This window comes from Biomphalaria glabrata, chromosome 13, assembly GCF_947242115.1.
Source record: "Biomphalaria glabrata chromosome 13, xgBioGlab47.1, whole genome shotgun sequence".
NCBI classification, from domain to species: Eukaryota; Metazoa; Mollusca; class Gastropoda; family Planorbidae; genus Biomphalaria; species Biomphalaria glabrata.
This window is the reverse complement of record NC_074723.1, coordinates 5599575-5613418: the sequence shown is the minus strand read 5'-3', so window position 1 is coordinate 5613418 and position 13844 is coordinate 5599575. Positions and strand designations below refer to the sequence as shown.

At 39.7% G+C, this 13844-nt stretch overlaps 1 protein-coding gene across 2 annotated transcripts in view; it reads right to left on the bottom strand.

Moving 5' to 3' along the window:
• LOC106075262 (MDS1 and EVI1 complex locus protein EVI1-A-like) overlaps nucleotides 1–10018 on the bottom strand; it is a 111076-nt gene extending 101058 nt beyond the window's left edge. Inside the window, exons 1-2 of one of the 2 annotated variants that reach the window (XM_056008095.1) lie at nucleotides 9542–10018; nucleotides 7916–8274 (exon numbers count right to left, since the gene is read on the bottom strand). The gene's annotated coding sequence lies outside the window, so the exon portion shown is untranslated. The remainder of the gene's footprint in view (nucleotides 1–7915; nucleotides 8275–9541) is intronic. The other variant, XM_056008096.1, reaches the window with a different exon arrangement.
• Between the last annotated feature and the right edge of the window lie 3826 nt (nucleotides 10019–13844).

Here is a 13844-nt window from a genome sequence, read left to right as displayed (position 1 = left end):
CTTTAACGCCTCTCCTCCCCCACTCCCACCATTGTGAGAGTGCAATCTCTGGAACCGCAAGGAAGTATCTGAGCCTACTGGTTCTGTTGTGTTGTAGATGTTTCAGATGTTTCTTCAGAAATGAAACATCCAGCCTAAACCTCTTGCAGGACCGGGGGGGGGGGATGCCAACGTACAAGGTTCGAACTTGCGACCAACGAGACGACAGTTCAGATCGCATATCACACACCACTAAGCACCTCTGCATCGTCGTAATCATTCAAAGTCATTTCATCTCAATCGTTGCCTCACGTTCACCACATCACAATCATTTTCTTAAAATCATCAGCTCTCAATCATTGTCTCAAAATCATGACCGCACAATATTTGCCTCACAATGATTTCTACCTATTTTTCAACATTTCAAAGGGCCAAAGTTTCATCTTTTAACTTGTATGGGCACCAGTGGGATCTCTTTCACAACTGCACGACATTCGTATTTTGTCCACCGATGATCTCAGAAAGTCTACGTCTGACAAACTTGTTCCAAAAAACTTAGTTATTCCGTCTTCCTTGTATTAAGACCAGGGCTGGATTTAAGACAGTACAGATAGTGCAGTCGCCCAGGACCTCACCCTTAAAAACATATAGGGAGGAGGGCTCCACAAACAAAAAAAGATAGTAAAATATACATACTACATTTAAAAATGGTAAAAAAAAAAAGGATTAAATGGAAAATCATTCATATCTATTGATACCAATCTAATAACAGAATTTATTTATATAAAGTATATTTTCATGTATACCAATTGAAGTGCACGGAGTGCATCATGCATCCAGCCTATTAAGACTTAACAGCTCCTTAACAAATCCTGATAATAAAGACGTCTTCTGTGACCGTGCATTCTCGGAATGTATAAGAGATCTCTTCTCATTGACCCAGGGGCGCCCAATGTAAGAACCTCTTGGGAGGTCATGTTTGGCTCAGGGAGAAACAGAGGAGCGAATATCTATTTGTTAATCTTTCGTTTTGTTTGCTAACTGTAATATTCCCCCCCACCCCCTCTCCTTTAACTTCTGTATCTCTTTCTGTGTAGCTGAAAAGCAGGTGGGGCAGGGGGCCAAGGTGGGGCGGGAGCAGGGAGAGGGTAGGAAGCTGGATTTCATCAGCCCCACGACGCTGTCTCTGGACAAAAGGGCAGACAGACTGTTTGACAAACAGTAAATCTCATATGTCATTGGTAAAAAAAAGAAAGTTTTCTATAGAATTAAGGCATATTTTCATATGACAAATCTCACCAAACAAACCAATTGAAGAGAAACGGGAAGAGATAACAAAGGCATTCTACCTCTCTGTGATTTAGGGCGTTATAACGAACCATGTACATGAACCTGGTAATATACAATGTAGATCTAAAACATTTTTGAATGGACACAAATCAATAGTAAAGGCGGATTTTGTGTTTTTCTTCTTTATAACGGTAGGGATATTGTTGAGCTCTTTCATCAGACGTCTCTCCAAGAGGCAGACAAGGGAGTGCCCTCTTTTTGGGAAAAACAAAACTAAATCATCACTTGTAATGAGTATGAAGTATCTCTTCTTGAAAGGAAGCAGGTCATCTCATCTGTATCTTTATTTTATTGTAGCTTTGCTAAGACAGTTCGCGTATCCTAAATCCCTCCTTTCTTTCCTCTCAGCTTGAAGAGAAAGAGAGAGAGAGAGAGAGAAAGAGAGAGCAAGGGGTCCATTCTTTCACGTTGTCCACCCAGCTTGCATTTGGACGTCCATGTCTTGGTAGTCCTCCTTAGTACCTTGAAGGATTACTTTACTTTTGAAAGTGAGTCTTGTCTTATAATAAAATATAATCTTCTAGCTTTCATTTCTTCACAGTATAGAGAAGTTTTGCTGCAGCCAGAGTGTCGTTTTCTTTACCTGGTATTTGTAACTGTAACTGTAGTATTTACTATCAAAGGCTTTGATTCTTCTTTCAGCCTCAGCATTTAGAGTCCTCTTTCTGAGCCACATTGGAGTACACAGACCTCTAACCAAGAGCCACATTGGAGTACACAGACCTCTAACCAAGAGCCACATTGGAGTACACAGACCTCTAACCAAGAGCCACATTGGAGTACACAGACCTCTAACCAAGAGCCACATTTCTCTTTCCCCTTAGGAAGTGTAAGGATTAAGGACCCATACAGATTGGTATACTTAACATGAATTTTAATGTAGCTAATTTTTTAATGCTTCTGAACAAGAGAAGTAACTGTCCCGTTAACTGTTTAAGCCTTTGGAAAGATTAAGTTTCATTTTGCAACATTGAAAAAAGAAATTTCGTGTTTTAAGAGACTGACTTGTAACCGCCACAATGACTAGCTTTATTAAGTCAACATTTGCTGGGCAGAAGTAATGGTAAATAGTTCCTTTATTCGAAACCGTCACTCCAGATCCTCAAGTCTGCGAGCCACGTCCTAGCTACTCGGCCATCACATCCTCGCGTATAACCTCATGACGGCTGTGTTCGAAAACTCAGAATAATACAATAAGATGATAATAAATAAAGATGATAATAAATAAAGATGATAATAAAATAAGATTATGGGATTATTTTATTGGCGTAAGTTTTTTTGCAGGATCTGAACACCGATTCCTATTTCCTTCTCTAGAGTATGTCCAAATAGGCCTGCAATTATGTCTTCCGTGCCGTAATTGTGTAATTATATTTTTGTGTATAATGGAAAAAAAAAGTATGCTCCATTCATAACATAGCTCTCTAGCTACCAATGTTCTCTTACAAAGGCGCCACTTTTTGACGATGGAATGGTGACTCCACACGCTATCACTACAAAGTCGAACCTATTGTGTTATATTACTAGATCTAGATCATTCCCGTAACAAAACAATGTTACGGCCCCACGACTGGCATTCCGTTTAATTTAGAAAAAAAAGGGGGAGGGGATGGAGGGGTGACATCACTAACTAGAGGCCAAGAAAAGACTTGATCAGGATTACAGGATAGTTATTTTCTTTCTTAAAGTAGATGTTTCTAAAGGATTTCTAGACGATGGATTGTGCCCACGGGGTCGGGTGGGGAGGGGGGGGGGGCTTATTATTTCCTTGGGCGTAGCCTCACGCCCTCTGTCGCCTCCATGTCCCGATGAAGATTCGATAATGTCACCAAGATGCGGTGTGTGTCCCGTCGTAACGAAGATAAGCATGACAGATGTGCATGTCTCGTTGACGTACGTCATCAATATTTGTGCACTACGCAAGATTCCGCGTCGACGGCTGCGTTGGTCGTTAAAGAGATCACTCAATAAAGCCGTCTGATGGCGCCATTCAAAACAAACGATTCCCGCCCTTCACATTGATTGTGTTCAGATTTTTTCTTAACAACTTGTTGAGTTTTAATATTTGAAAAAAAAAAAATCGCCATAGAAAATTCTTTTTTTTGTTTTCTGTCTGGCGCTTACTGGAGTTGGCAGTATCTACAGAAGATCTTCATTTTGGCGCCCTAAATATTTCATCTGTTACTAAAAAAAAAAGAAAAAAAAAGTCAAGTGGAAATTAATTGTCCGGCGGAGTTTGGTGTACAGCTAAATGGTCGAACGATCACAGTTTTTTTTTTTTGTTTTTTTTTGAGGGGGGGGGGGGGTGATTCTCGAATCAAGATTTCTGGAATAGGGCTACCACAAAATTTTTGAGTGATCTATTTTCTTTGACGAAACTAAGCAATTTTAACAATTTGGCTTTATTTGGTTTGGTAGTGGGGGGACAAAGCTTTAAATGGGGACAAATAGATTTGGGGAAGTCTTTTCATGGAGCAATAGATTTGAGAACGTCTTGGAAAGTCTTTAAATGGGGCAATAGTTTTTGAAAGTCTTGGCAAATCTTTCAATGGGCCAATAATTTTGGAAAGTCTTAGTGAATCTTTAATTGGAGCAATATACTTGGGGAAGTCTTGGTTTAAAGGCTATGCGTTTTTTAATTTATTTACTTTGTAAAATCGCCTCGATATTGCCGGTAAATGTTTCAGTTGTAAGTCTGTCTTGGTACAGTTGATTAATATTATATCCGTTCGGTTCTCGTGTTGCTACTATTTCATAATGTCGGACAACTGTTTTTTTTTTTATTGTTGTTGTTGATGTTTTTTAATCTTTAATGCAGTGCTAGCTTTAGACAGAAAAGTAAATATTCTCTACCTGACAAACAAGAAGTCCCATCTCATAAGTCAAACCCTATGACTCCCATGAAATAAAATCTCACCTGTTGCTCCTAATAGAGACCACGTTGATTCTTCTAAATGACAATGTTAAATAGCTCCTATGAAACTATGTTTCAAGATTTGAACCCAGACCGGCTGGTCAATACACAAGGTTCCCGTAAGTTATGCGCTCTGTCGTCAGTGCGGTCCCAAATTCGAATCCTGCCCACTATTATCCCATCCTGTCCTATAGAAAGTTTTGGTTAGCAAGTAGTCCTCATTTCAGATGAAGTCCGAAACTTATATAAAAAAAACAAGAAATAAAGATTCTTATCTTATAAATTACAGACGATTCTTCAAAGATATAAATACGTTTTACTTGTTAATGTTGGGAAGCGTGGTCGAGAGGCCAAGTGCGCTTGAACTTGGCTTGTCTTGGCTACCTAGAAGGGGGCTCGAGGTTCGACACCCGACTCGGGCAGAGTTGCGTTTTAGGCAGCACGGAAAACCAACTCCCCCCCCCCCTCCACAAATGAGATTGGACCAAAGCGCTCTGAGCACGCTATAAGCGTGAAAGTAGCGCTCTATAAAAGCTATAATTATAAGCTAGTCGTAATGTTAATTAGACGTAAACTCTACCAAGTCGTTGGTTTTCCTGGCTGATTCCGACCACCTGTTCTCCATGCTTTAATGCCACTACAGAAGAGGGAGCACTTGTACGAATTTGTCCTAGCACATATGAAATGTGTCTTTATCTTGGTGGATTTCTGTATATTTATTTATGTTTAAGGCGTAAGATAAGATAAGATAAGAAAATATTAAAAGCTATATTTAATTTGTTGACACGCTCATCTCTTGGTCAATTTTAGAGACAATGCTTTGAAAGAGAAAAAGAAAGAGATTGATTGTCCAGATGAAAACTCATAAGGTAAACTGTCAGGACTGCTTACCGTAAAAAATAAATGTCACAGGATAGAAATTGACAGTGGACATCAACTTTTTTTTGTAGGCTTTCCCCCCACTTCCTCTTTGACTGTCACGAGAAATAAATCAGTTTCAGAATCCAATACAATGAAATCAATATTTCTAGCTTAGCTTCATTATCCCTTGAAATCCTAGCGTTCTCTACTCTTTATCAATCAATTGCTCTATCCCTATCCTTGATTTGGAGCTCGTTAATCCCTTCTCGGACTAGAAAACCACACTCGATACTTCCTCGGATTCCCTCAGATGTTGTTTGATATGCGATACCCCTTTTTTTTTTTTTTAAATCTCACCCCAAACATTTGAAACAAATAAAACTAACGCAAACACACACACACACACACACACACCCACACCTTCAAGTTTTCTTGTTGGGAATTTGTTTTTCTCATGTTGTTTCTCAGAATATATCGGCCTGGTCGTGGGGTGGCGGCTTGGTCGTGTGATGTTTTGGATGATCCCCAGTTTGAACCCTGCCCGCTCAGCATTTCCCCCTCCCTCTCCATGCTGTCTTGTACGTAATAATCTTCAATACTGAAGGAATGCTTTTTAAAGTTCACTTATCAATCGGTGACGTTGACATTTCAAGGTGTCAGAAGTGTATCTCGTCACATATTTTTTTTAAATTTATTCAGCTTGAGTCTGTTAGATCCTTATTACTATTATATTACTGCTTTAACTGCTTTCTCTCTTTCTCTCTTTTCCTTCTCTCTCTCTCTCACTCTCTTTTCCTTCTCTCTTTCTCTCTCTCTCTCGCGAGACGTTTAGCTAAAACAACTCAGCTCAGATTCTCAGTATATATCGGGATCCGAACCCGAGAACCCTTAGGGAGCCAAGCGGTTAATGCCCTTCTGCCAATAATCCCTCATAAGATTGTTCCTACTGTTTGACATGGGCAGACTCCTATAGTGGACACCTGCGATCAATACTTTCGAATGGCTCACTGTTTGGACAATCGCAGGTCATGTTTTGGTTGCCCTGGTTACTGTCATTTGACTAAGATGGCCGCCTGTCCGAGTGGTACACACTTCTGTCTGTCGCCTCTGTCTGGCGTTACGCTGGTCCAGAGTTTCAACCATCCTATGCTGTCCTACAAAAGTTGCTTTTTTTCTAAGATGGAATAACTTTCCATTCTCAACGAACTTCTGAAAGTTTCAAGGACCCCCCACACACACACACACACATGCACACACTGAGGCTGTGCTACGTCACGCCAGGGACTGTCGGACATAGATCTAGTTTCGAAAGATCTTTATCTTATCTTTTAAAACATTAATAAAGCGCTTCGAAAATAGAAGACAATTACGTCCTACGTTTATCCATGTATTAATCTAATCATGCATGCTTTAACTTGTGTTTCTGGGTATTTTATTAGGTAGTTGTTGTAGACGGTCGTTGACTTGTAAGCACCAAACTGCTGGTAGACAACTAAACCGCTGAATGGGTATTATATCTTAACTTGTAAAACTTGAAATAACCTGAATAAACTCTTTGTGAACGATACTAAATATAACTTCTATTATAATATAGACTCAATCAACTTGATATGACATGCAATAAATGCAGTAGACTTTAGGTCACTTTAGTAGTACTATAAAATGGTATTCTGAACAGTCTAATTCACAACAAAAACACGTCTTTTCACTCTGACAATCTGTTGTCATCTCTCCTTCCCAAGACAGATGACGACAGTGCCGCATATCTTGCATCATTCCCCTTGCATAGCCACCATCCAATCGCTAACTTCTTCTCAACGTCACCATAGAAACACACACACACACACCATAACAGCTGTGTTTTTTTTTTTCTATTTACAAATAATGGTTCAATTTTTTTAATGTATTATTGTTACTTAACATTTAAGTCTTCTGTCCTGGAGTGAATCTAAAGTTTAGCGACTTAACAAAAGACGTCACACTCGTCAAGTGTGAATATTCAAAAGCCTTAAAAATCTAAATTTCTAGCGTCATTCTCGTTATGAACAAATAGCAAAGGCAGCCGGGATAATCAGGCACCAGATCTAGTGATGTACAGACACCATCTCTACGGCTTCTGACATATTCCTATAGTAACCACTTGGTAGAAGATCTAGAATCACATTCACTGTACGTACAGTGCCGGAGATAAGTGTGTTGAGGCCGTGATATATTTTTTGTTATGGAGACCCCTAGCCTCCTTTTGATGACTTATTATAGAACTGGTCACTTTCATTCAAATAAATATCGAAAATGAATAATTTTTTTTTAACATTTTATGAATACTTCGTTTTGAGGGTCAGGCCCAGGTCAGGCCCAGGCCCGGCCCTGGGCCACTGTATTGCACGCGTTGCTGTAAATGCAGCCATACATACACATTTAAATTGTAAAGTGGTGATTAACTTGCTCAGGCCACTACCACTCTTTACACCAATATGTCTTACACGATGGCACAGAAGTCTGAGACGGCTGGGAACAACAGATAGTCGTAGGTTTTATTTCCGAGCTTCCATTTCTTAGACTGGCTGCCGACCAAGTCTGTATATAGCTCAGTCTGCCCAAATACACCAGTCACCCACTTTACCATCAATACTATGATATTTAACATATTACGCATATAAAATATACGATTATTAAAAATACTAAAGTGGCATCATTTCAGTTTTGGGGTAAAATTCTCTCCTAAATGACAAAACTTAATCTAATCTTATCAGATGAGATTCGTCCATTGTAAATCTAAATCTCGATATGATACTAGATTTAACTTCTTACCTGCAGTGATTGGTTCAGGTAACGTAAGTAATCCAGTCTGAAGTGTCAGCCTCAAACACAAGATGTGTCCACAAAAGTAACAGAAGTTACTACTCTCAGAGAATCAGGTGTCTTTCTAAATGTCTTTGTTGTAAGTGTTTTTCTGCCCTGCTTTGACCAAGTGACGTAGATAAGAATTATATTTACGCTCCTCCCTTGTTAGAAGCATCAAAATGAATAGAGCTGACTATTTGGACTCTACAACTAGGTCCAGTATTGTAAGATAACTAAGTACGAAAGGGAGTTCCGATAACTGCAGTATTAAAAGACTCGGCGTCAGAAGTGTATATTGATTAGCACTGTCAAGAGTCTACAATATTCTACACGAAAAGATTTGTATTATTCATACAAAAAAAATGTTACACTAATATATATAGATTCTTAGAGATTGACCAACTTTCATAGAAGTATACCTTATGAGGTATATATATACATGCCAAGTTACATTTACATGTGCCGGTTTTCTACTGTAAATAAATTAGCAAACAAAATGATGTGTTCTATACGGCGTTAGTAAATATGTTAATTAGTAAAACTAGCGGCTAGTTTCCCACTTAAAAGATACGCAAAAAATTTTTTTTTAAATTTCATATTGAATAGCCGATCATCTGTACCGTGGTCTTTTAATGACATTACCGATATAATGGACTTTTACTATTATTATTATTATTTTGTATAAACGACCGCAGTCAAATACTAAGTACATTATATCTATAATAACTGTTCGCGTATAGTCCAATTTCAAAGACAAATTTTTTTTGTCCATAAATATCTTTAAAACAAAAGTGTGTAATCAGTAAAAGAAAAAAGCATTTCTTTTCTAGAAACTGTTCAGCTTGAGTTTAAGATAAGTAGGCACGCCGCGTCGGTCTAACAGCCGAGTGCGCTGAATGACCGGACGGATTGATAATGATTTTGTTTTGTATTCCTTTACAAACTGTGTTTGAAAAATGTTTGCGTAACATTGTCATTACAAAACTCATTCCGTCTGTCTGTCTGGTACAAATTTTAAGCACGATATTTCCCCCACTTCCCATTCTAGGACCAAGTTGAAACTTTGCACAATTACTCATTGTCCAGAATAAAATATGACTCAATCAAAAGAATTAAACAATTAATTAATACTTAATTAGTGGTGTTTAATTAATTGTATTTGATATAGAGAAAGAAAATAACTATTACATTATTGCGATATATGACATTTATTTCAACAATAACGTTTTTATTGTAAGTTTTTCCCCCTAAAAGTTTGATATTGTGGGGTATTTTTTAAAGTATATATTTTAATAATAATAATAAGGCTTGTCTTCGAGTCCGAAGTTAATATATCAAGGATTTAATTTAAAGTTAGATATATTGAACTTTGAACGGAAGATCGGATTAAACGAATCTTTTTTTTTTAACCGTAGGTCAATGAGCTCCTAAATACTTCAATAATACTCTATTAACTTTATATTAAAAGTCATGGCTTGCAAAAGATTATGTCTGGTCACTTCATCAGTTTTCCGCGTCTTACTAAAAGTAAGCTTCGCTAGAGGTAAACATAAAAAATGTTCTTAGCTTTAATTGGTATAAATAGGCGCTTACTTTGTAAAGGTCAACAGATTAGCGTTTCTCGGATTTTTTAAACTGTTTAAAGTATTTAGTAGTAAGCTTTGTAACAGAGTGTGAATCGCTAATAATTTGGTTCTATATAGCAGCTCAGATTAAAAATTCTTGTTGTAGAAAACACCAATAACACACTTTATAACATATAACACGGATAAATTCTTTTTAACATATAACACGTAGGTCTATAGCATCTTCCCAACACGTGCGGTCAGAGCACACCCCGCAGTGGAACACCAACACACACTGTGCAGAACACAAGATATCCACTTGGAATGATTCAAAAGTCCGTTAATGAAAAGTCTCTCAATTAGCAGCCGACTGCTGATGGTCCGGTCGGCGTTGACCATTAAATGAGCACACAAGATGTGATCACTCCTGGTTTGTCTCCCTTTGGCTTCAACCGCTCGCCATCGTCTGCCGTTATCATCGATACTATCACCCCCCTCTCACCCCCACCACCACCACGTGCTAATATCCTTTAGTGGAGCTATTCTCCCCCCTCCGCCCCAGGCGTGTCTCCTTTTCTCTCCGTCTCTCTATCTTACTAAATGTCTATTTTTATTTCTCCTCTCTCTCTCTCTCTCTCTTAAACAGTATTTTACCAACGTTTAATAATCTCTACTCTTTTCTCCTCTTCTATCACTCTCTCGCTAGTGCCTCGACGAATCTCTTCTCCTCCAATCGTGTGCGAGAGAGAAGCCATTGTGGGCAGGCACATCAGTCAATCTATCTTTATTTCTCTCTCTCCCCCCCCCCCCCTCCCTCAATCTTTCCCTCCTCATTTCTACTCCTTTCGGCCCTCTGAGATAAGAGCTAGCTAGACATCGCTTGAGCAGATCCTTCCAAACCAGACACACACACACACACACTGTTTCCCCCCACGTCTGCTGCTCTCAGCGTCATCTCGCGCAATCGCTCGCGCATCGTCTTCACGAAGGAGGGGGAAAAAAAAAAAGAAAAAAATAATAAATAAAGGGAATGGGGGAAAGGCAAGAAATTAACCCCGCCTCTTTTGGCTTAGGCCCCGCCTTCTCGAAGCGGTAAGGGGAAAAAAACAAAAAACGTCAGGATAAAGACAGCTGTTCAAAAGAAAGAAACGATTTTGCGGGGGTAAAAGGGGGAGGAGAAGGGGGGGGGGGGTTAGTGTTTTGTTTGTTAAATCATTTTTAACATGATATGGCTATTTCTGTCTAGATTGTTCACAGGGATTCGTTCGCTGGTTTTTGTTTTAAGTCATATTGCGAACAAATTGGGAGAAAAGAAAAAAAAAGAATCATTCTTCGCTCATAGTTAACTGGGCACTTGGCAGTGGGCAGACAGAAGACAAGCAATTGGATAAAAGATGTAATGCTTGGCTTTGTCTATCCCGCGAGAAATAAAAAGCCTAAATATGGCGAAAGGCTCTTGGAGTGTGTATGCGTGTGTGTGTGTGTGTGTGTGTGTGTGTGGCGCTGGTAAGGTGTTTGGGGAAGGGGAGTGGACAAAGTTCTAATGAGTGTTCCTCGGTGCTATGATGAGCTCACGGTTGGAGTAATCGACCTTCAACTTGTTCCTGTTTTGTGTGTGGTGTGGCGGCAGCATTGAAGAATTTAATAACAACGCGGTGGCTGTGTTTTAGGGAGATTTCTGGAGGCCCGTGGCTCTCGTGCTTCCTCCAGTCACGTGCTTAATGCTGCCATCTGCCGAGAGGTTGGACTCGACCAGGTAACATGTCTCAACAAGACACTGGTCTTCATCTCAGACACAGCCCTCCACCTTTAATTTAACTTGAACAATGTTGAGGCTTCTGGTCAGTAACTCTCTATCGAGGCTTTTCTCTCTCTCTCTCTTTCTTTCTCTCTCTCTTTCTCTCTCTCTCTTTCTTTCTTTCTCTCTCTCTATCTCTCTTTCTTTCTCTCTATCTCTATCTCTCTCTCTCTCTCTTTCTCTCTCTCTCTCTATCTCTCTCTCTCTCTCTCTCTCTATCTCTCTCTCTCTCTCTATCTATCTATCTCTCTCTCTTTCTCTTCATCATTCATATATTTCTGCCTTTGACTTTAATCTTTGATTTTTTTCTTTTTACCTGTCTCATTTTCTTTCACTCTAAGGCGCATCCCTATCCTCCCACTCTCTATCTTGTGCCCCCCCTCCTCTCTCTGTCTCTCTCTCTCTCTCTCTCTCTCTGCCTTCATTGATTTTGTCACTGAAGAAATCGACTGAAAATGTCATGTTCATGTAAGGAAAATCAGGGGGGGGGGGGGGTTTCAAATCCCGGCCCCAACGCCAGGTCTAAAATAAACTAGAGCTACATAGACTGCATTCTATTCTTCCTCGCCGTCACAACTATTTTGTTGACACGAAGCTTGGTGGGGGGGGGGGAGGGGGTGAAAGGCATAGCACCCTGGTGTCCCACTCTGCAGCCCACTTAGTCGACTCTAAAAACAAAATGGCATACATGCCAACAGAAAGCTGACCGCATGCGACGGTAGAAAAGGTCGCATTGACCACACACAGTGATTACATACCCTCCGTCGGTAATGAGGATCAGCTGTCATGCCAAGCGTTAAAAGGACATTGTGGCTAAGTCAGATGTCTTTGATACGGGATGTGCCCTTGTGTGTGTTCTTGTGTATGTTCTGGTGTGTGTTCTGCATCCTCCGTTTGGGACCCCTCAACTCAAGAAAACATTAAGAAACTGGAACAGGCACAAAATAGAGCAGTGAGATTCATAACAAACGAATATTCACATTTGACTAGAGTAACACCTTTAGTAAAATCACTAAATTTAGAAAGCCTTCAGGATAGAAGACTCAAAAGTAAAGTAGCAATTATACATAAAACACTGAACCATTATCTTCAAATACAAAAACAAAATTTAATAAAATACTCTGAAAGACACAAAGATGAAGGCACATTTCTCGTTCCATATGCTAGGACAAATTTGTACAAATGCTCTTTCTTCCTTAGCGCTATTAGAGCATGGAATGGGTTGCCTGAGCTAGCCAGGAAAACCAGTGACTTGGCAGAATTTAGGTCATTGGTTAATATGCATGACTAAATGCATGACGCGTATGACGTAATCATCTTCTTTTTTGAAGTAACGTCTGTATCATATAAGATGTCTCACGTTCTGGAGTTGTCTCTCCAAACTAAGACCAAATGACAATTCCACCTATGTTGCATCATTTAAAAACAATCGCAAACCTCCTCCCACCGTCACCATAGAAACACACACACACACATTCCATAATAACGTGTAGACGGGCATGCTATTCTAGAACGGGGCTCAAGCCGCTCTACAGTCACATGAAAAAAGTTTTCTTTGAGATGAAGTATGGTCTGAAGGAGGCTGACAAATACAATCCCAGAAGAGCTGGTACCTACTCAGAATAACTCGGTTACTACTTTTAACAAACTAAACGTACGATTAAAAAAGCATCAACTGATGCTAATGACGATCTGGCTTACGACCAAGTTTTAAATTACCACCAAAATATAGTGTTACGAATGAACAGTGACAGGTAGAGGTCACTATGTGTGACCCCGGCGAGATGACACAGCACCGAGTGTTATCTGGAATCTATGCATGTAAACAAAGACAGGATGGGACGTGCCTCATGTGTTGTTCCAGAGGACGAACAGATTTACGAAGGGGGGCATTGTGACAAATGAACAGTGACAGTTAGAGGTCACTACGTGTGACCTCGGCGAGATGACACTGCAGCAGGCATACTCTGGAATCGACATGTATAAACAACAACAGGATGTGATGTTTCCTCCCATGTTGTTCCAGAGGGTACTAGCAGTGTTTTTGCAACAATAGACAAGCGATTAGGGACTCTTTATAAACCAGAGATGTTCATGTGAAAAGAGTCAGTACAGTCGTCGACACTGTTCTCTACTGTGCGAGACAGTAGAAGAGAGTGGACTTGAGCCGTTACAGTCGATACAGTCGATGTAAGACGTATACGCTACATGTTACAGTGACGAATTGTTATAGTTATAATTCAATAAAGTTATTTAAAGCTGAAAGTTGAGTCGTCAAGTTCTTTGCAGTGTTTCTTTTATTTGTGTGCCTAGTACATTTAGCCAGAAAATCAGAAATACGTAACAATTGGTGTCAGAAGTGGGATGTTTTCTGGCTGAAATGTCTTCGAGGAAACTACTTAACCAGCTGTTGGTCAAAGAATTAAGGCAAGAACTTCGTGAGAGAGGTCTGCAGCTCAATGGTAACAAAGAAACACTAACAGAACGCCTAAGACAGGCCCTTATTGAGGAAGATCAAGATCCAGATGAATAC